The 21,869-nt window shown below is 33.0% G+C and overlaps 2 non-coding genes across 2 annotated transcripts; one reads left to right on the top strand and one right to left on the bottom strand.

Annotated features, from left to right (window-relative positions):
• Positions 1–10,576: 10,576 nt before the first annotated feature.
• Positions 10,577–10,648, bottom strand: Trnap-agg (transfer RNA proline (anticodon AGG)). The gene has a single exon. It is a non-coding gene; the product is annotated as a tRNA-Pro (tRNA).
• A 244-nt stretch (positions 10,649–10,892) lies between these two features.
• Positions 10,893–10,964, top strand: Trnap-ugg (transfer RNA proline (anticodon UGG)). The gene has a single exon. It is a non-coding gene; the product is annotated as a tRNA-Pro (tRNA).
• Positions 10,965–21,869: the final 10,905 nt, after the last annotated feature.

The raw sequence follows: 21,869 nt of genomic DNA, 5'->3' as shown, positions 1-21,869 counted from the left end.
AGTATTTTTTTAAAGTTCAGTCGTTGGCAAATATTTGACGTCACATTTGCTAATCATGTGGTGTCACAATACCACGAGTGTGAATTAATGGATTCAATTTACAATATTTAATATTGTTCTTACACAACGTGTAAATTGTTTAAATTCTCAGTTCAATGATGATAACTTGGCTTACTCAGTGTGATGTTTGGCGCTTCTTCAAAATAGTTGAGCCCCCAAATGATTTGATTTCGTATGGCCTAAGTATGACCAAAGCTTTAACATTGTTGAAATTTATGTTGCATGTTTGTTCCTGTGTTTATTAAGATATTGGTACACTGTTCCTAAGCTAATACGTCACGTCCTGTGTTTAATAAGCTAAAGGTACACTGTCTCTAAGCTGATACGTCACGTTATGTGTTGAATAAGCTCATGGTACACTGTCTCTAAGCTGATACGTCACGTCCTGTGTTGAATAAGCTCATGGTACACTGTCTCTAAGCTGATACGTCGCGTCCTGTGTTTAATTAGCTAATGGTACACTGTCATTAAGCTGATACGTCACGTCCTGTGTTTAATAAGCAAATGGTATACTGTCTCTAAGCTGATACGTCACGTCCTGTGTTTAATAAGCTAAAGGTACACTGTCTCTAAGCTGATACGTCACGTTATGTGTTGAATAAGCTCATGGTACACTGTCTCTAAGCTGATACGTCACGTCCTGTGTTGAATAAGCTAAAGGTACACTGTCTCTAAGCTGATACGTCACGTTATGTGTTGAATAAGCTCATGGTACACTGTCTCTAAGCTGATACGTCACGTCCTGTGTTTAATAAGCTATTGGTAAACTGTCTCTAAGCTGATACGTCACGTCCTGTGTTTAATAAGCTAAAGGTACACTGTCTCTAAGCTGATACGCCTCGTCCTGTGTTTAATAAGCTAATGGTACACTTTCTCTAAGCTAATACGCCTCGTCCTGTGTTTAATTAGCTAAAGGTACACTGTCTCTAAGCTGATACGCCACGTCCTGTGTTTAATAAGCTATTGGTACACTGTCATTAAGCTGATACGCCACGTCCTGTGTTTAATAAGCAAATGGTATACTGTCTCTTAGCTGATACGTCACGTCCTGTGTTTAATAAGCTAATGGTACACTTCCTCTAAGCTGATACGCCTCGTCCTGTGTTTAATAAGCTCATGGTACACTGTCTCTAAGCTAATACGTAACGTCCTGTGTTTAATAAGCTCATGGTACACTGTCATTAAGCTGATACGCCACGTCCTGTGTTTAATAAGCAAATGGTATACTGTCTCTAAGCTGATACGTCACGTCCTGTGTTTAATAAGCTAATGGTACACTTTCTCTAAGCTGATACGTCACGTCCTGTGTTTAATAAGCTAATGGTACACTGTCTCTACGCTGATACGCCACGTCCTGTGTTTAATAAGCTAATGGTACACTTTCTCTAAGCTGATACGCCACGTCCTGTGTTTAATAAGCTAATGGTACACTGTCTCTACGCTGATACGCCACGTCCTGTGTTTAATAAGCTAATGGTACACTGTCTCTACGCTGATACGCCACGTCCTGTGTTTAATAAGCTAATGGTACACTTTCTCTAAGCTGATACGTCACGTCATGTGTTTAATAAGCTAATGGTACACTGTCTCTACGCTGATACGTCACGTCCTGTGTTTAATAAGCTAATGGTACACTGTCTCTAAGCTGATACGTCACGTCCTGTGTTTAATAAGCTAAAGGTACACTGTCTCTAAGCTGATACGTCACGTCCTGTGTTTAATAAGCTATTGGTAAACTGTCTCTAAGCTGATACGTCGCGTCCTGTGTTTAAAAAGCTAATGGTACACTGTCTCTATGCTGGAACGTCACGTCATGTGTTTAATAAGCCATTGGTACACTTTCTCTAAGCTGATATGTCACGTCATGTGTTTAATATGCTATTGGTATACTGTCTCTAAGCTGATACTTTACGTTCTGTGTTTAATAAGCTATTGGTATACTGTCTCTAAGCTGATACTTTACGTTCTGTGTTTAATAAGCTATTGGTATATTGTCTAAAAGCTGATACGTCACGTCATGTGCTTAATAAGCTAATAGTACACTGTCCATAAGCTGATACGTCACGTCCTGTGTTTAATATGCTAATTGTACACTGTCCCTAAGCTGATACGTCATGTCCTGTGTTCAATAAGCTGATGGTACACTGTCTCTAAGCTGATACGTCACGTCCTGTGTTTCATAAGCCATTGGCACACCTTCTCTTAGCTGATACGCCACGTACTGTGTTTAATAAGCTAAAAGTACACTGTCTCTAAGCCACGTCCTGTGTCACAACAACTGGATTTTCCCAATCCAAAGCGACATGCCCCATTCCCAAAATGGTGAAAACACTGCTGTACATGTGTTCGTTTAGAACCAACGACAAAGAAAGAAATGAAAAGTATCGATTTGTTGCTTGCAGTGGTAATTCCAAATGTTTGTTTGCATGTGTATTGTTCTTGGTTTGTGATTCAAAGAGCAAGATAGGTAATTCAAGTCTGTAAGAAGAGGGAGTTACTTTCAATTCATATGTTCAGGCACAGGCAACAATGTATGGGTAAGAAACATCAGTAATAGAAACAAAATGTTGTAGATTTCAAGAAAACATTGAGCATGAATTGACTAGTTTGTTTCAATAGTCTGTTGTTGAAATTTATTTTTACATCACATTTGCTGATCATGTGGTGTCACGGTAGATCACATATGGATTATTTCTGTTTAACAGTAGAACTACGCAAGTCAGTACACAAGAATGGAAAAGGAGAATCATGATTTGAAGCCGAAACATTTCGCCCCCGAGACGAGAATCATACCCCTAGAGCAACGAGCCTTTCTAAAATCATTCCGGCTGCAAATTGAGTTAATAATTAAATTAAATTTCGATTCATAGAAATATATTGTCAATATTTTACTTAAGAAAAGAGTCTATGCACACACAATTTGGTCTCGTCCGGGGTTTGAACATGGGACCCCTCGCACCCTAAGCGAGTATCATGCTCCTAGACCAACGAGTCACACGTATCTGAATGTGTATTTTATAGTAAACTTCGTACTAAATCGCAGTTGAGAAAACTATAACTCCGCGTGTAAGTTAATAATTTATAATGATTGCATTATTACTGGAAATCTATTTTTTTTTTACTTGAAATATCAAATGGCGTTGAGATTACATAAGTAACTCGTTGGTCTAGGGGTATGATTCTCGCTTTGGGTGCTTAAGGTCTCGGGTTCAAATCCCGGACGAACCCAATAATTTGCAGATGGTAAGCCTCCTAAATAGTTTCAATGTGTATTCAATTGAGGTTTGTAATTATTTCTTCAATATAAAAATGTGATAAGACCAACTAGCCAGAAGTTAATGTCTTTTTAATAGTATATTTAGTACTTAATCACCAATGATAAAACACACGGCTGTTAATCACAGACGCCACCTTTTTTAATGCTACTTCCGAGGTGGAACAAAAGATTGATATTTCTACATGATCTTTAGTTTTTACATGTTTTCGTTTCAACTTAAAGCGGACAATGCGATTCAGCAATAACTAAAGCATCCACATATTTACAGAAACACACACTTTTAACCCATTTGGAAACGTAAGGATGTTGATACGTTGTGGCATGGTGAAGTTTTTAAAAGCAAATCGATGTCTTTAGCCTGTGTGACGATCAAATTTCGACCCAAGTATAACTACAAATAGCGATTGCTTTGAACATGCACAAGTTGTTATATGCGCAAAAACATTGGTTTCTTGCAGATCTAATAGATAATTTTGTAATAGCCAAAACAAGATGGACATAATGCCAGGAAAGTTGAGCTAAGGACAGGAGGTGGCGCGGTACTATAAATCGAATGCGTAGGGCATTGCGTGCATGTTTTAGCAAGTTTTTTGTCTGTATTTATCATAGAAATATATAGAATAAACAAATTATATAACGGCATAACATAGCAATACTTCATCGTGAACTGCTGATGTAAGGAATTTTGCAACGTAATTATTTGAGCACATACCTATCACGCATCCATCGCCTAAGCGCATTTTAGTCATGTTGCGAAAAATAAGAACTTTCGTTGGAAAGAGAAATGCAATGATGCTGGTGGGAAAGTAAACAACACTAATTATTTCTTGTGCTATACATAATGCAAAATTTATTTTGTTTTTAAGTGAGCGGCGCTGAAAAGAACAACTCTTATTTAAACACTTGGCGAGGAGTACAAATGTTACAATTACGGTCATACTAATATAACAAAATGTTAACATAAATAATATTCATTTTGCAGTGTTTGTATTAATATGTCAATATAGCAGAAGTTATTGTTAAATACATAATTTGTCTATTCCTTCGCAGATGCTACAAAAATTATGGAACAAATTCTAAACATACGTTATCAATTTTATTGTTTTGGTCTAAACTTTTTTCTATAGTACAGGTATAGCGTCCTATAATTTAGAATAATGTCGTGGTGGACCTCTTGTTTCTAATTTTTAGTGCAGCGCTGACCTTGATTATATTTCTTAATGATATGACATTGATATGGTAGCACGGCGTTCAAAGAAGCACACCAGTTCCGTTCTGTGCACCGACTTTGCTGAAGAAAAAACTGTAAACATTAAAACATCATTTTCATAGATTACGTATTTACAAAACATGAACATAAATATACGCAAGGCACTCTTTCCGATAATTCAGAAGTATGTAAGAACCCCTCGATATAAAGGTATGAAAACATTAGTAGCATATACGTTCCATAGTAAAATATTAATTGTTATTTTGATGTTTGGATAGTTGTAAAGTAGTTGTTTTTAAAATTTCATGCTTTATATTCTAATAATGATATTAATTATGAAAGCATTTTGCCTGGAGTTGTGATTTTGTTTGTTATTTTTTGGACGAAATACCAGAGTTACGTACTTCTTACGATACTTCTTGCAGAGAGCGATCATCATAATCAGTAAAATGAGCGCCAGAACTGAGACACCGGAAGTTGCGAGACCGCACTGAAGGTTGCTGATGGTCCATTTACTGTTCTGTGACTGCACATCCCGGGTTTCTGTTTGAGTGTATACTCTTTAACATAACACATAATTAAGTCCTTAATGTGAATTTAACATTTTGGTGATCAAAATTTGTAATGCCCCCGGTAGGGTGGCATATAGTATTTGAACTGTCTGCCCGTCCGTCCGTTCGAAAACTTTAACATTGGCCATAACTTTTGCAATATTGAAGAAAGCAACTTGATATTTGGCATGCATGTGCATCTCATGGAGCTGCACTTTTTGAGTGGTAAAAGGTCAAGGTTAATGTCATCCTTCAAGGTCAAAGGTAAAAAACAAATCCAGTCGAAGTAACAAGCTTTAAAGGGAGATAATTTATATATATCATTTGGCAGGTACAGATCATTTTTACAAGGGAAGTAATATTTTTTAAAGGGATATAATAAAAACAATAAGTAAATAAATCAAAGCGGCGCAGTGGGGGGCATTGTGTTTCTGAAAAATACATCTCTTGTTAAATATATATATATATTTTTTTAAATATTTACAAGCATGAACTTCATTCCTCGAATTTTAAAGGAGTGCATATTTGCAAAACGTTTTGCTCAAGGAACAAAAACATACGTTATGTCCTGTTCCCATAACAAGCTGTTATCTTATGAAATTGTTAGGACTTTCAAGCGGTTGTTGACTCAACGTTTGCTGTACATATGTCTTTGGTTTTTTATTAACCTTGAGATTTACACATGTTAGCATTAAATGGCTGATCGGTGTTTGACTGATCTTTAGATTTACAAATGTTAGCATTAAATGACATATTAGCTGTTGGCTGACCTTCAGATTTACACATGTTATCATAAAATGACCAATGAGTTGTTGACTGACCTTCAGATTTTCACATGTTAAGATTAAATGCCAGATCGGTTGTTGACTGACCTTTAGATTTACACTTGTTAGCATCAAATGACCGATCGCTTTTTTTAACATCGTATAGAGAAAAAAAGTTGTTTGCACTACGAATGGGAATATTACAACCGCTTTAATTATAAACGTCTTGAATTGGAGATTAGGAATGGACTGCAGCGACAAATTTAATCGAACAACACATTTGACCGAACAGTTTGGAGACGCCATCTTGGAGATGTGTATTGAAATTGACATTTTGATGAATGTGTCAATAATGACATAAGTGTGATAAATCGTTTGTTTAAATAGTTCAGGATTAGCATTCAGTTATCATTTGTCTTGACTTTCTGTGCAACACTTGCGAGTTCAATGACTATATCGATATTAAAGATTTATTGCCCCATTGATGACGTCATTTAACTCTGCAGTGCGGGCTGTTGTGATTTTTAAAATATAAACGTTTTTGTGATTTTTGACTTTAAACTAGAATAAAATATGTACTTTCTTGGTTTCAAATTGTTTGTTTTGTTGAACCTGATTCATGTTAATAGAAATTGTTGACTAAATTGCCAATCCCACGTAACTCCAAACATTGACTGATATAAGAACTTCCTGTTGACCATGATATAAAAAATATATCAGGCAACGTTATATCAGGCAGATATCATTGCGATGGTATGATAAAAGAACTTCCTGGTGACCATGATATAAAAATATATCAGGCAACGTTATATCAGGCGGATATCAGTGCGGTGGTATGATAAAACGAACACATTTCCAGATCGATTTAAAACAAGAAAACATATCTTAAGTGTTGTGTTCCCGTGGGTTTATTCGCACGAGTTGATTGTGTGACGTTGTATATCTCAAATTCTACACGAGTGGTATTCAATCGACTACAAACTAAAATTGTACCACAGCCCCCTAAAATCCATTTAGCATCATCTTACGACGAAAAGCAATAAGTCACAAACTCAAAAATATGTTAAAATTCCGAACATAAAAATAACATTATATTGAACTATTCCCATGGTAATCAGGGTTTGGGATCACGTGACTTTATGGGGTTTACAAATGGATTTAATGGATGTAAACACACCGGTAAGTGGTGTATTGTTTTTCAAATAACTTTTTAAAACAATTTTGAAATTTTGGCACAGCAGATTCAATAATTAATTCTTAAATTATCGACAAAAACTGCAAGAAAAAATGTCTTTTATGCACACAAGATTTTTGCAAAAATATGTTAATGACTTGAGATATTTGCAAAAATAAAGTTCTTAACGGTGTGTTTTCATTCTGTCCGATCCGAGTTTAAGCCCCGTTGATCCAGCACCCTGGTAATATTCACATGCCAGAATAACGTCGTAGTAATGCGTATTTAAACGACGTCAGTTTAAAAATCTGTGCATTTTCAGTCATTACGTACGGACATAGAGAATACATGGTTGGTGCCGAGATGGATAAACTTTCTGCATCTCGGCACCAACCATGTATTCAATTTATCCTGCTTCATGCCGTTGACACATTTTATCTAAGACAAATGATTAATTGACATAACAATATAATTATTCTTGTCGGGCCTCCGACATTCCTGACGACCGAATAACTACAGATTGTGTCACGTAATAAATAGTTCCACGATAAACTGTTCCTTTTAATACTTTCCCATTGAAAATATGAGAAGAAATAAAAAACGAATCGAGAATGTGATATTTTTCTTGGTAAAAAATGAAAACAAAATGCAGCAGCAAAAAAAAGCTTTATTTTATTTACCTTAATGACAACTTTAATCCATTGCTTATAACAACAAATTTACAACGATATACACATCCATTTTTTGTTCTTCCACCTCTTTGTCGAAAACCATTTCTGTTTTCCATATCTATTATCGAAATGTATTTAAACCACCCTATTTTTTGATAGCGTTTGTATCGAATGCTAACCACTCTGACCCGAAACCCGATTTACGAAATCGTTATCCTGTCGTAGCAAATTATTTTATTCCTATCGAAGTTAACACTTATGAATGACAAACACACAATCCGAAATACGTTTATGATTCGTTCGATGCTTTAAAATATTTAAAAAAAATACTGTAAAAACCACCACGTCAAAATTGTTGTCCCTAAAATACTGAGAGAAACTAGAGTGTATGTTTTGTCTGAGAAATGACGTCACTCTAGATACGTCATACATTGCGTAATCAAGTAAATGAAAATGATAAATACGGAAAGCCGGTTCTGTAATATATTTTAAAGAAGAAAAAAAGGATGATATATAATATAACGATAACATTCATGATGCGTCCCAATAAATTTCAAGGGTCAAATATAAAAACATGTTAATCGGCGCGTAGGAATACATACTTACGGTTAGGTCACGTGATGTACTGCCGGATATCAACTAGTTTATCCGATCCTGCTTTATTTGGTCAATGTTTGTAACAGAGGCAGGATAAAATTATTTCCCAGTGGGAAATCGGAGAATTGTATATGGCATTTTATATATGGGCTTTTAATAAATACCGATGTTACACCATGAAAATGATAACAGATGTATATCGTCTGTGTTTCAGCAAACAAACATTGCAAATTAATTAAAAAATATTGATACATTATATGCATTAAATGTGTTAACTGATTAATAATCTTAAACAATTTGGTGTTAGATGATTCGATAGGGTTGCATTTCACGGACGATAATGTATATAGCAGACGATGCTTTACAATACACCTTGATATGTTTAACTCGTGCGTAAATGTGCTATATATGTGTTCAATAAAAAAGATAACACACAATTGGAGTGTACGATATTAAGACATTCAAACTTCAATGAGGCAAATAAAACGAACAAACCTCGTACGATAAAATTAAGCCAAACTATGCAGACGAAGAAATGATGAATACCCATGGTATATGATGTCCTCAATCCTGTGTGTACATCTATTATTAACGAATTGAGCTTTATTGTTAAGATCGCATGAATGTTAGAAACCGAATTGCTCAACGTTTACCAAAAATTGAAAACATTTAGATGAAAAAAAATCCACTCTTGTTGTCAAAGCACGACGCATGCAGAGAGAATATCTATATGATTTGCATTCAGCAAAATCAAACAGTTTTCTGTCGTAAAGCCTGTTGGAGCTCAAGCTCGAGAGATACCGGGTTTGATTCGTGAACAAGGGTATTCATCGGCTGACTTATGTCAACCTATCGACACCTATCTAAACCGATCACATAATAGCATGGTGCATACATACAATGATTACTGATACGTCTCATGATATCAAAACTCACTTAATTAACACATCATTCTAACATATCAGCAGTAGCACAATGTTGTTTTTAAAACGTGTTGGTGTTAACATCATCAATCGTCTTGAGTATACAAAGTTAAGGATTGTTGTTGATGGTCTAACATTAATTGTTCATCATAAATCGCATTTTTTTTATTTAAACGAAATCAAAGCTGACAGTTCCGCGTGAATAAGTGATAGTATACTGACGCAGCTTACAATGAAACCTATGCCGACAACGTTGCGAAGCAAACCAATCAAAGATAAATTCCACACCTCAAGTTGAATATCACCTTGACGGCAAAAGTGTCAGATCCTCTTTGTAACATAAAAAATATGGACCATTCAATTTGGGGTAAAGTTCAGGCCATTGAGCTCTTTACCTGTAAATGTAAACTAGTTGTCATCATGATTTAATACTTTCTATTATGAATGCCGAGGCTATGGGAAATATGTTATGCCCGAAATGTAGTGTCTTGTTCAGTGGGTACATGTATTACCGGCTAGTGACGTCTTTTGCACTTGCAGAATCATATTCTTTAATTTAGCCTCATAAAACATTTGATAAGCCTTACTCACTCACTCACTCACTCACTCACTCACTCACTCACCCACTCACTCGATCATTCACTCACTCACTCACTCACTCACTCACTCACTCACTCACTCACTCACTCACTCACTCACTCACTCACTCACTCACTCACTCACTCACTCACTCACTCACTCACTCACTCACTCACTCACTCACTCACTCACTCACTCACTCACTCACTCACTCACTCACTTACTCATGGATAGTGCTGAGTTTGATGCTCGTCCGTCCACTATCTACGTACCTTACATATGGAGGACTCGTTGAACGTGACAAACAGCTTAATGCATTGAGAGTATTGAATTCTCATTGCAATGAACTTGCTTGGGCACTTCTACGAAATGGAAGGAAAATGGGGCCTTAGATTTCTATGTTTTACATCAACTTTACACATTGTACCATAGAGTAGGAAGTATATTACACAGTTTACTATGTTTTCTGTTTACTGACTTATGCCTGTCACATGCTTCTGCTGGTTAATATGTGATGAACGTGATGAAGTAAGAATATATGTGTTCAACGTAATTGAGTGAAAGATGAAATGAGTGATATATGAATATAACGGTATTATGAACATCCATTTAAAATGATATGTGTGCCCACCAAGATTTCATAAAGCATTGTACGGTATTGTATGTACATGTCATCAGATTCATACACCGAAACCAACGAGTCTTGTTCATCATGACGTTTGCAAATTGACTTAATAATATTTTTATTTGACTCAATGCACAAATGATTTGGGCTCGTCCGGGATTTGAACCCGGTACCTCTCGCACCCTAAGCGAGAATCATACCCCTAGACCAACGAGCCTTACGTATATACATATCTTTTATAGAAAACTTAGGCAGATAAAACAACTGCAACGCCTTAATAATTGATAACGATTGCACAACAATTACTGGCGATCTAACTATTTGACCTTTCTTATCATATTGCGATGAATTTATGAATGAAAGAACGACTCGTTGGTTAGGTGTATGATTGCATTGTAACTGGAAATCTAACTTATCTTCATAAGACCTGTCTTATCAAATGGCGTTGATAGTACGTGAGTGGCTCGTTGGTCTAGGGGTATGATTCTCGCTTTGGGTGCGAGAGGTCCCGGGTTCAAATCCCGGACGAGCCCAAATATTTTGCAGATGGTATGCCTCCCAAATTGTATTAAACTGAGGATTGTAATTATTTCTTCAATATTTCTTTTCCAGAATATAGCTTTATTCAAGACATATATCATATAATATACAATACAGTTATAAAAATCTGATGTATCTCAAATGTAAATATGTGAGAAGAATTACATAATACTTTACGAGCAGTTAATAACATGATCAAATCAGAGCTGTGACATGTGTAACTTATAATATACAACACGACTACAACTCATGTCAACATATTTGGACATATATTCGTATATAAATAAAATGTTTAAAATTGAGGAATTAATGATATATATTATGTGTAGTTAACCACATTATCAAATTAGAGTTGTTCGATTTTCAAACATGTTTGTCATTTGTTAATTTATTTATTTAAGAACAAAAAGAAGAAGAAAAAAAACATAGTATTTAATAATTGATAACGATTGCACAACAATTACTGGCAATCTTTTTTTTTTTTTTCCTGTTTAAATGTTTTTATTCATTCATAATATATACATATACACACAATTTACAATGGCATGTTCGTTCATATACTTAAATTACCATATGTATAGTGTTTTCGCTATATTAATACAATCATTTCTCAAGCTGAATTAGGATCGTACTTCCTTCAACCTTTTTACCTTTTTTACTTAACTTAAATAAATATTTATGTATAGCACAATAATATTAAGCGTTAATTCTTAAACAAGAAAAGGATCAGATTACAACAACTATGGCTACAGTGTTAAAAGAGATAAAGAGATAAAACATAGTACATTTGCTAATGTCGTTAAAAATTGACCTTTTTAACAAAGTTTGATTTTACAATTTTAGTGCAGATTACAACACAATTGATATAAACTTTATGATCAAATTGCAAACAACATAGTAATACAAGAAAAGAGTCATATTTACAACTACTATGGTTACAGTGTTTAAAAAAATAAAACCTAGTACATTTGCTAGTGTCGTTTAAAATGGACCTTTTTAACAAAGTTTGATTTTACACTTAGATTGCAGTTTACCACACAATCAATATAAACTTTATGATCAATATGCAAACAACATAGTGACACTTGATTAAGAAAACACATTTTGCAGGTTTCATATATAATGCGAGTTAATCCTTTATTTGATTCATTTGTTGTGTTTTCATATATATTTAAAGATAATTTTAGGCTAGCCTTAAATCCCTGAAAATATGGAATTACTTCTTTCCTTTTGCATTCAAAAATGTACTTTTTAACTTCCATGAAAAGAATAAAGCAGTTATCATTTACGTTTGTATCACCAAGAAGGAACATTTTGCTGTTTATTACTATTTGTATATTTGCGTTTTTTAAGCTATCCGAGATATCTTTAATAAGTATTTTTACTGTGTTACAATCCCAGAATAAATGGGTAATTGATTCTTCTGACATTTTGCAAAAAGTGCATGTTTTACTATCGGACAAGCCCATTTTAAAAAGGCATGAGTTTGTTCCCAATATTCTGTGGATAATTCTAGTTTGTAACCATTGAATATATGTATTATTCGTTTTTTTAAACACTTGTCCATGGACATTTTTCCATTGTATGGAGTCATCTGCAAAGTATTCATTCCATTTTGTTTGGCATGTGGGGATTTCAGAGTTCTCTTTTAACATAATGTATAGTAACTTATTACAAGAATTCAGAATGATAGGTTTTATATAGGTCGACAAAATGGGATATGAATGTACTTTATAATCTTTTAATTTTACATTTTGCACCGAGACAATGTATGAGGAAAGAACTTTTTTTATACCTTCATAATGTAAAAAGTTTACCGGTTTATTCATTTTGGCTTGTAGCTCTTGCAGTGACAAAATCTGCCCACTGTCTTTAATAATATCTTTAACAAACCGAATGCCATCATCATACCAATATTTCCAAAAAATGTATTTATTGTTGATTAATAAACAGTTATTATAAAACAAAGGCATATCTACAAGTTAATCAACAGAGTCAATATTAATACTCTTAACAAAGTCAGAATATATTGTTAAAACATCTATCCAAAAAGCGTTGGTTATATTTTTAACAGCTGAAATTGCGTATAAACTGCCTGTATTACATAGTATATTAAAATCTATTAACTTTCTACCCAAGGATGTAAATTTGTTCTGGCCTTGAATAACTTTTCTTATCCATGATAATTTTAAACTTTTCATAAATGCATTTATGTCCACCATTTTGAGTCCCCCTTCATCAAAATCTTTTGTTATGACTTTTGCTTTAATTTTTGAAGGCCCTTGATACACAAATTTAAGAACTTTATCATTTAAAACTTTACAAATAGCCTCTCCGGGTTGTGGCAAAGAGACAAACAGGTGAATAAACATTGGAAGTATCAAGGTCTTAACAACAGTTATCTCTTCTGTTCCAATGTGCAATGATATTTTCTAATTTAACTAATTTGTCATTATAATTTAGCTCAATCATTTTAGGTAGATCAACATCGAAATTTAAACCTAATAATTTAAATTGGGTACATCCCCACACTAGTTTCCATCTTGTTTTTATGGACCGTGTGCTGTATTTTAAAGATCCTATCCAGACAACATAAGTTTTTTTCAAAGTTTACATTCAGGCCTGAATATTGTGAGAAGGAGTGCAACAATTGTAATGCAGTATTCAAGGTTTCTTCCGACCCGTCCATTAATAAATAGGTGTCATCAGCAAATTGTGATATCTTATATTCTTCATTGTCAATTGTTATTCCCTTCATTTGCTTACATTTTCTTATTTTAATAGCTAGTATTTCTGCACAAAGGATAAATATATACGCTGAAATAGGGTCTCCCTGACGACAACCTCGTCCTATTATAAAGAAGTCTGACAAAAACCCATTCAACTGGACCGCATTTTCCATATTATTAAAAAAAAGCGCTATCCAGTTCTTAAACATTGGCCCAAAGTTAAAAAAATCAAACACTTGTTTTATAAAACTGAATGATAAAGTATCGAACGCTTTTTCGAAATCAATTAGCATCAACAGGCCAGGGATTTGGTTGCACTCAGTATAACACATAATATCATATAATAATCGTGTGTTATCTCCCATGTACCTGCCTTTAATGAAACTAGTTTGGTCATTATTCACTAATTTGTTTAAGGTTGACTTAAGTCTGTTAGCTATCGTTCCTGATGCTAATTTATAAACTGTGTTCAACAGGCAAATTGGTCTCCAATTTTTTAAAAATTGTTTAGGCTTACCCTCCTTTGGAATACAAGTTATAATTCCCTGCTTTTGAGTTATTGAGAGTGACCCTATATTATATGAATAATTAATGCTTCTTACTACAAATACCCCCAATTTTTTCCAAAAAACTTTAAAGAAATTTGCTGAGAATCCATCGGAGCCTGGACTTTTGTCATTTTTCATGTGTTTAAGCGTTAATGACACCTCTTGTAACGAAAGAATACCCTCTAACATGTCCGCCTCTAAATTTGTTAATTTGGGCAATTCATCATTTTTAAATTCATTTTTGAGATCAGGGTTGGTTGTGGGTTGTTCTGAATATAAAATTTTGTAAAAGCTGTTTGCTTCCTTAAGAATATTTTCAGGTTCATATATAAATGTTCCATCTTCTCTCTGAATACAAGATATATTTTTGGAAAGAAAATTACGTTTTTCCAAGTTACAAAACATTTTAGTAGGTTTTTCTCCATTATCTATCCAGTCTGAACGGGAACGTATAAAGCAACCCTTCATAGTTTCTTGTCTAATAGTTTCTAGTTCATTTTTTAATGTAATTAATAAATCTTTATTTTCTTCAATCAGTGATTGCTCTAATATTTCAATTTTTGATATTAATATACTTTCCTGTGTTCTTCTTAATTTTGCTCTGTGACTTGAATAAGAGATGGTCTTGCCTCTAATCTCCATTAAAAGTGTTTCTAAGAAAAGTTGATCATTTATGACAAACTGTATTTGGCTATCTTCAATCTCGTTTAATGTGTCTAAATTATATATAGGAATGCAATATTGCCGTTTAATATCTTCTATCACAGTATTAATTACTGGCAAAAATTCAATATCGGATAGTAACGAGTTATTAAATTTCCATAAACCTTTACCGTGTATAATTTTTTCAAAACTTATAACCATGTCAATAATAGAATGATCAGATCTGTAGCTTAATTGTATTTGAGCATTTAATAAATATTCAATCATATTATTTGTAATAAGGAAAAGGTCCAGACGGCCCTGTTGCAATGGGTAAGTACGTCTCCATGTGTAACCTTTTTTCTCACCGTTTATATATCTAAATGTGTCCTTCAATTCCCTTTTAACTATTTCCCCCAATAACAAGTCTCTAGCTTTCCTATTACTATTTAAATGTTTATAGTTAGTATAGTCCAACAGTGGGTCAAGCACTAAATTAAAGCCTCCACATATAATATACATTGTATTGCCTAATTTATCAATTGTATCAAATACTTGTTTATAAAAGGACGGGTTGTCTGTATTTGGGCCATATAAGTTTAGTAATGTGAACTGATTGGAACAGAAACTAAGATTAAGGGCTATCATATTTCCATAATCATCTTTTTCGACTGAATTCACTGTAATTTGTAATTTATTTTTAAATAATATGGCGACATCCCTTGAATGAGTTGACCCAAAACTAATGTAGCAATCCTCACCCCATTGTGAGTATATATTTTTCTCCATTTGTGCATTCCAGTGAACATCTTGTAAACAATAGATATCAGCATTAAGCTTTTTTAAATAATTTATTACATCAAATCTCTTTCTACTATCGTTCAAACCCCGACAGTTAAAGGAAATCATGCGTAGTTCAGTCATAACAAAGGATTACAAAACATATTATCGGTATTCGATCATAATATAGAATATGGTAAATTTTCAGTGACCTTTTAAAGCACACAAAACTTTAACAATACACTTATGAAAGATATAAAAGCATGTAAAAAGGAATTTAAAACAAGGAACAAAAAGCAAAGAACACAGACAAACATGTCTTCACCACCAAAAATATACACAAAAACCCTGCTCTGCTGCAAAAACAAATAGGACATACAGTATTTAGTATAAATTATGTTTTTATGAAAAGGAAAACAAAATATCTTTAACATAATAACATTATGGATGGTGGGGAATGTATGCTAAAAGAAATTATGTTCTTATGAGAAGTGTATATATATATATATATATATATATACACACATATATATATATATCGCTTTGGGTGCGAGAGGTCCCGGGTTCAAATCCCGGACGAGCCCAAATATTTTGCAGATGGTATGCCTCCCAAATAGTTTCAATTTGTATTAAACTGAGGATTGTTATTATTTCTTCAATATTTTTTTCCCAGAATATAGCTTTATTCAAGACATATATCATTTAATATACAATTCAGTTATACAAATCTGATGTAAATCAAATGTAAATATGTGAGAAGAATTATATAATACTATATGAGCAGTTAATAACATTATCAAATCAGAGCTGTGACATGTGTAACTTATAATATACAACACGACTACAACTCATGACAACATATTTGGACATATATTCGTATATAAATAAAATGTTTAAAATTGAGGAATTAATGATATATGTGAAGTTAACCCCATTATCAAATCAGAGTTGTTCGATTTTCAAACATGTTTGTCATTTGTTAATTTATAAGAACAAAAAGAAGAAAAAAATACATAGTGAAATCTCACACAGTGTACATCTGCATTTATTTTGAAGTCAGATGCTTGTGTATACACAAATTATATGGTTTGTTTCACAATTTTTATATTGGTTATACCGGTATTTGCAATACAATACTTCTAAGCATTCTAATACTTTAAAAAATAGGTCTGGTATATAGATCCGTAATAAGGGTAATATATTTCATATATCTTAGCATCTATCGCAGTTTACCAAGTATGTGACAAAAGACCATTGTTCTATTTCGTTGCATGTTTTTGTCGCATGACTTTGTATCTTACAATTTAAAATCAATCTGTTTTTTAATCCCCTGAAATTGGGAATTATTTTTTCTTTTTTGCATTGAAAAATATAACGTTTGATTTCCAGGTATAGAGTATCTAATCTAACATTAACATTCGAAGAGTGTCCCAAAATAAAGCTTTTGTTACTGATGGGAAAATCACTAGAACTTATAAATTTAAGCAAACATGCTTTTACTTTCGCGATCAGCAACTGAACATGTTCACAGTTCCAAAACAAATGAAGGATAGTTTCATCGTGCTGGCCACAGAAGGTACACTTACTATTGTTCGAGATTTTCATTTTAAACATAAGAGCATTTGTTCCTAGGATTTGGTGTATAACTCTAACTTGTAACCATTGTAAATATGTATCTTTTGTTATCCAAAAAACTTTTCTAAAAATTATTTTCCATTCTTCATCAGTCATAGCAAAGTTAACCCATTTATTCAAGCAGGTTGGTTTTACTTTATTTTCAATAAAACAATTATATATACTCTTGCCTTTATCGTTATTACAAATAAAGTATTGTGCGTAGCAAGAAATGGCTGGTGTCGAAACACAGCTCGAATTTATTTCCAGATTTTCTTTTTTAACAAGCATTTTACTGTTTTTGTAAGAGCTTCATAGTGTAAGAACTTCAATGGTTGACCTGTTATGCATTCAATTTCAGTTTTGGAAAGAAATTTGTTTGAGCTGGTAATTATGTCACGTACATATCTTAAACCCCTATCATACAACGATTTCAAGAAAAATGGTTCTTTTCCTATTGTAAAATTGTTATTATAAAAAAGAGGCATACTTAAAATGTCTTCTAATTCTATGACCTTAACAGTGGCAACAAAATCTCCATAGCAGGTTAACACTTGTAACCAGAACTTGTTTGTTATATTTTTCAAAATTTTGCTTATATAACATATTCCAGAATTAAACAATTTGCTGACATCTATTATACTTCTAGCTAGCATAAATCATTTGCAATCGTAACATATATAAAGTTTTCTAATCCATGATAATTTTTATTTTATTACAAAAGGCGACAATATCAATAATTTTCAATCTTCCTTTATCATAGTTTTGAACAAGGACAGAGCTTTTTATTTTGTAAGGACCATTTTCCCAAACAATATCAAAAAACAGTTTATTAAGTTTATCTAAAACTTCGATCTTTGGAGTAGGCAATGAAAAAAGTAGTGTGTAAATAATGGGAGAATTAACGACTTCATAACTGTAATTTTTCCAATAGGAGTAAGTTTTCGTTTCTTCCATCGTGATATTAAATTGATTGCATTATTTAACTTTTCTGAATAGTTCAATTCGATTATGTTTTCAAGGTTTACATCAAATGTTATCCCCAATAAATTAAATTGTGTAGTCCCCCAATTAAGTTTATATTTAGTTTTAATAGACCGCGAACTGTATTTAAGCGAACCAATCCATACAACTTGAGTTTTATCAAAATTAACATTTAAACCAGGCATTAAATTGAATTGATGCAGTAAATCGAGAGTTGAGTTTAGAGAGTTTTCGAATCCATCTAACAACAAAGAAGTATCATCCGCAAATTGTGTAAGCTTATATTCGATTCCATTTATCACAATTCCTTTAATATTGCTAGAACTCTTTATCTTAATGGCTAAAATTTCTGCACACAAAATAAATAAATAGGGTGATATAGGATCTCCTTGCCTGCAGCCGTGGCCTATTTGGAAGTTTTCGGATAAAAAGCCGTTTAACTGTACAGCCGCTTGTGTGTTTTTAAGAAAACCCGAAATCCAGCGTAAAAAACTTGGTCCAAAAAGGAAGAATTTCAATGTTTGCTCAATAAAGTCAAACGATAATGTGTCGAAGGCTTTTTCAAAATCGATAAGCATTATTAAGCCAGGGATGTTGTTGTTTTCAACGTTGTGCATGATGTCGTACAACAATCTAGTGTTTTCTCCAATATAGCGCCCAGAGACAAAGCCAGTTTGGTCCCGCGATATAAGATGTTCTAAATGAGGTTTCAGTCTATTGGCAATTGCTCCGGATGCTTATTTATAAACAACATTTGGTAATGTAATTGGTCACCAGTTTTTAAGAAAATGTTTCGGTTTGTTCTCTTTAGGGGTGCATATTATAATACCTTGTTTTTGTGATGTGGAAAATGCATTATTTATGTATGCAAAATTGATGCTTCTTAGTACAAAGATACCAATATGTTTCCAAAAACCTTAAAAACGTTGGTTGTAAAACCATCAGACCCTGGGCTTTTATCGTTATTCATAGGTTTAAAAGTATTTGAAAGTTCTTCGTATGTAATTAAACCTTCGATTTTTGACATTTCATCAGGAAGCAGTTTCCTTGTTCCAAGTGGATTCAAATTGTTCAAATAATACTCGTATTGTGGTTCTGCTTTTTGATATAAATTTTTGTAAAAACGGTAGGTTTCATTTAAAATTTCTGATTGGTTATATACTGCCCGTTATCAGTCTCAATAAATGGGATATTTTTATTTAAAATGTGTTGTTTTTCTAGGGAGCAGAAATATTTTGTAGTTTTCTCACCATGTTCTATCCATTGACCTCTAGATCTAACAATATATCCCTGGACTTTGATGTCTCTTATGTTATTTAATTGTAAGTTCAGTTGTTGCAATTGTTCTTTGTTATTTTCATTTAAGTTACGTTCAATGTTTTCAATTTCAAATAATAACCTTTGTTCTTCAGATAGTAATCGTTTGTTTTTGTAACTAGAATATAAAATAATTTTTCCCCTGATTTCCATTAACAATGTTTCGAGGAAAAGTTGATCATTTATAGTAAAACAAATGTCCTTATTATCAATTAGGCTAATAGTATCTAAATCGTAGACAGGTAGGCAATACTGTTTTTAAATTTCTTCAATTAGATTGTTTATAGAAGTAACATAGTCAATATCTTTGAGAAGATTATTATTAAATTTCCAAAGACCTTTGCCATGGTCACATTGTTTGTAGCAAAGCGAAATATCTACAATAGAATGATCTGATTTTATACTAGTACGAATATCTGATGATTTCAAATTATTGAGAAAGTTTGGGGTTATTAAGAAAAAATCAAGCCTTGCTTGTAGCAATGGATTATTGCGCATCCATGTATATCTTTTTGTATCATCATGTATTTCTCTAAAAGTATCAACCAAATTTCTGTTTACGATTTCTTGTTATACAATATAACGTGCTTTAATATTATTATTTGAAGATTTATAATTGTTATAGTCTAAATAATTATTATTCTCAAATTCATCTATAATATCAAACATATTTTTGTAGAACTGCGGATTGTCTGAGTTTGGTCCATATAGAGTAACCAACGTTAGGTTCATATTCCAAAGATAAAGTTTCAAACAAATGTAGTTCCCTAGTGGATCTACTTTACAATTGTGAATTTTAATATCGGCACCTTTTTTAATCAGGACAGCACAGCCTCTGGCATTTGATTTCCCAAAGCTTAAAAAGCATTCCCTCTCCCCAAAACTATAGATTTCTTTCTCAAGCTTTTTTGGCCAGTGTGTATCCTGTAAACAGTAAATTTGATAATCTTTTTCTTTTAAAAACTCTAAAACATCGATTCTTTTCCTATTTCCATGTAGGCCGCGGCAATTCAGAGAACATATTTTAATGTGATTCATAAGCTGTGATTAGATACACGTGTTATATGTTTGTACATGTAATAATACATAAGGCAATAGATCCATAATAGCCATGCAATAATATGCCAAGTTATCTTTTCAAATACAATGTTCGATAGTATTTTATAGTTTTTATAATAGAACAAGTGTATACACTCCATTGAGGGCTGTACAAGTGTAAATGAATGTTTCACTATGAAACCAGGATAACAACAATAAAAAACACAAAAATAAAGCAAAAATAAAGAAACATTCAAAATGTGTTAATACATCACACATCTTGAGAGTCAGCATAAGGTAATAATGTGATCTGCAAATATACACAATATTGATAATTATTATACTGAGGTTGGAATGAGGTTCCAGTAAGGAAGATAACCCATAAATAATGACAGAACAATCGAGCAACCAACTATAAACAATTAACGAGTTATACAACACACGGGGGAACAAAAATCGACACACACAAAATGGGACATCAAATATGCTCATCTATACTTGTTAATCATTATTTAAGAAAGCATATGCACAGCCCAGTTGGGTTTAAGTAAGAGGGACAACCCATACATAATTTTAAAAAACGCAAAAAAACAGACGCTTACAAACACTACACATTTAAACAACAGAAAAGGGAACACATATTTACACACAAAAGGAAAAATCAGAAGTACCCAGCATATTATTTTATATCTTTCAAGAAAGCATATGCCCACCAAAAATACACCTTCAATTTTCATAAATAAAAACTACAATTCCTGAAATATAAGGAAGATGTAACAACAGGCAAAGCCATCGATAACATTCAAAGCATATTTTAGCATTTAAACCTTAACCGAAAGCGAAATTAGTTTAAATGCTCTATGCTTTTGTGTGCAAACACTTTCCAAAACAAGAAGGGAAATAGAATATTTCTTCAATATTAAAATGTGATAAGACCAACTAGCCAGTAGTTAATGTCTCTTTTTTATAGCATATTTAGTAGTAAATCACCGATTATAAAACGCACGGCCGTTAATCACAGGCGCCACCCTTTTTTAATAATACTTCCGAGGTTGCACAAAGGATTGACATTTCTACATGTTCTTTAGTTGTCACATGTTTTTGTTTCAACATAAATCAGACAATGCGATTCAGCAATGACTTAAGCATCCACATATTTACAGAAACACACAATTTTAACCCGTTTGGAAACGTAAGGATGTTGATACGTTGTGGCATGATGGAGATTTTAAAAGCAAATCGATGT

This window comes from Dreissena polymorpha, chromosome 3 (assembly GCF_020536995.1).
Source record: "Dreissena polymorpha isolate Duluth1 chromosome 3, UMN_Dpol_1.0, whole genome shotgun sequence".
Taxonomy (NCBI): domain Eukaryota; kingdom Metazoa; phylum Mollusca; class Bivalvia; order Myida; family Dreissenidae; genus Dreissena; species Dreissena polymorpha.
The sequence above is the reverse complement of the archived record's forward strand: the minus strand, read 5'-3'. Positions and strand labels throughout refer to the sequence as shown.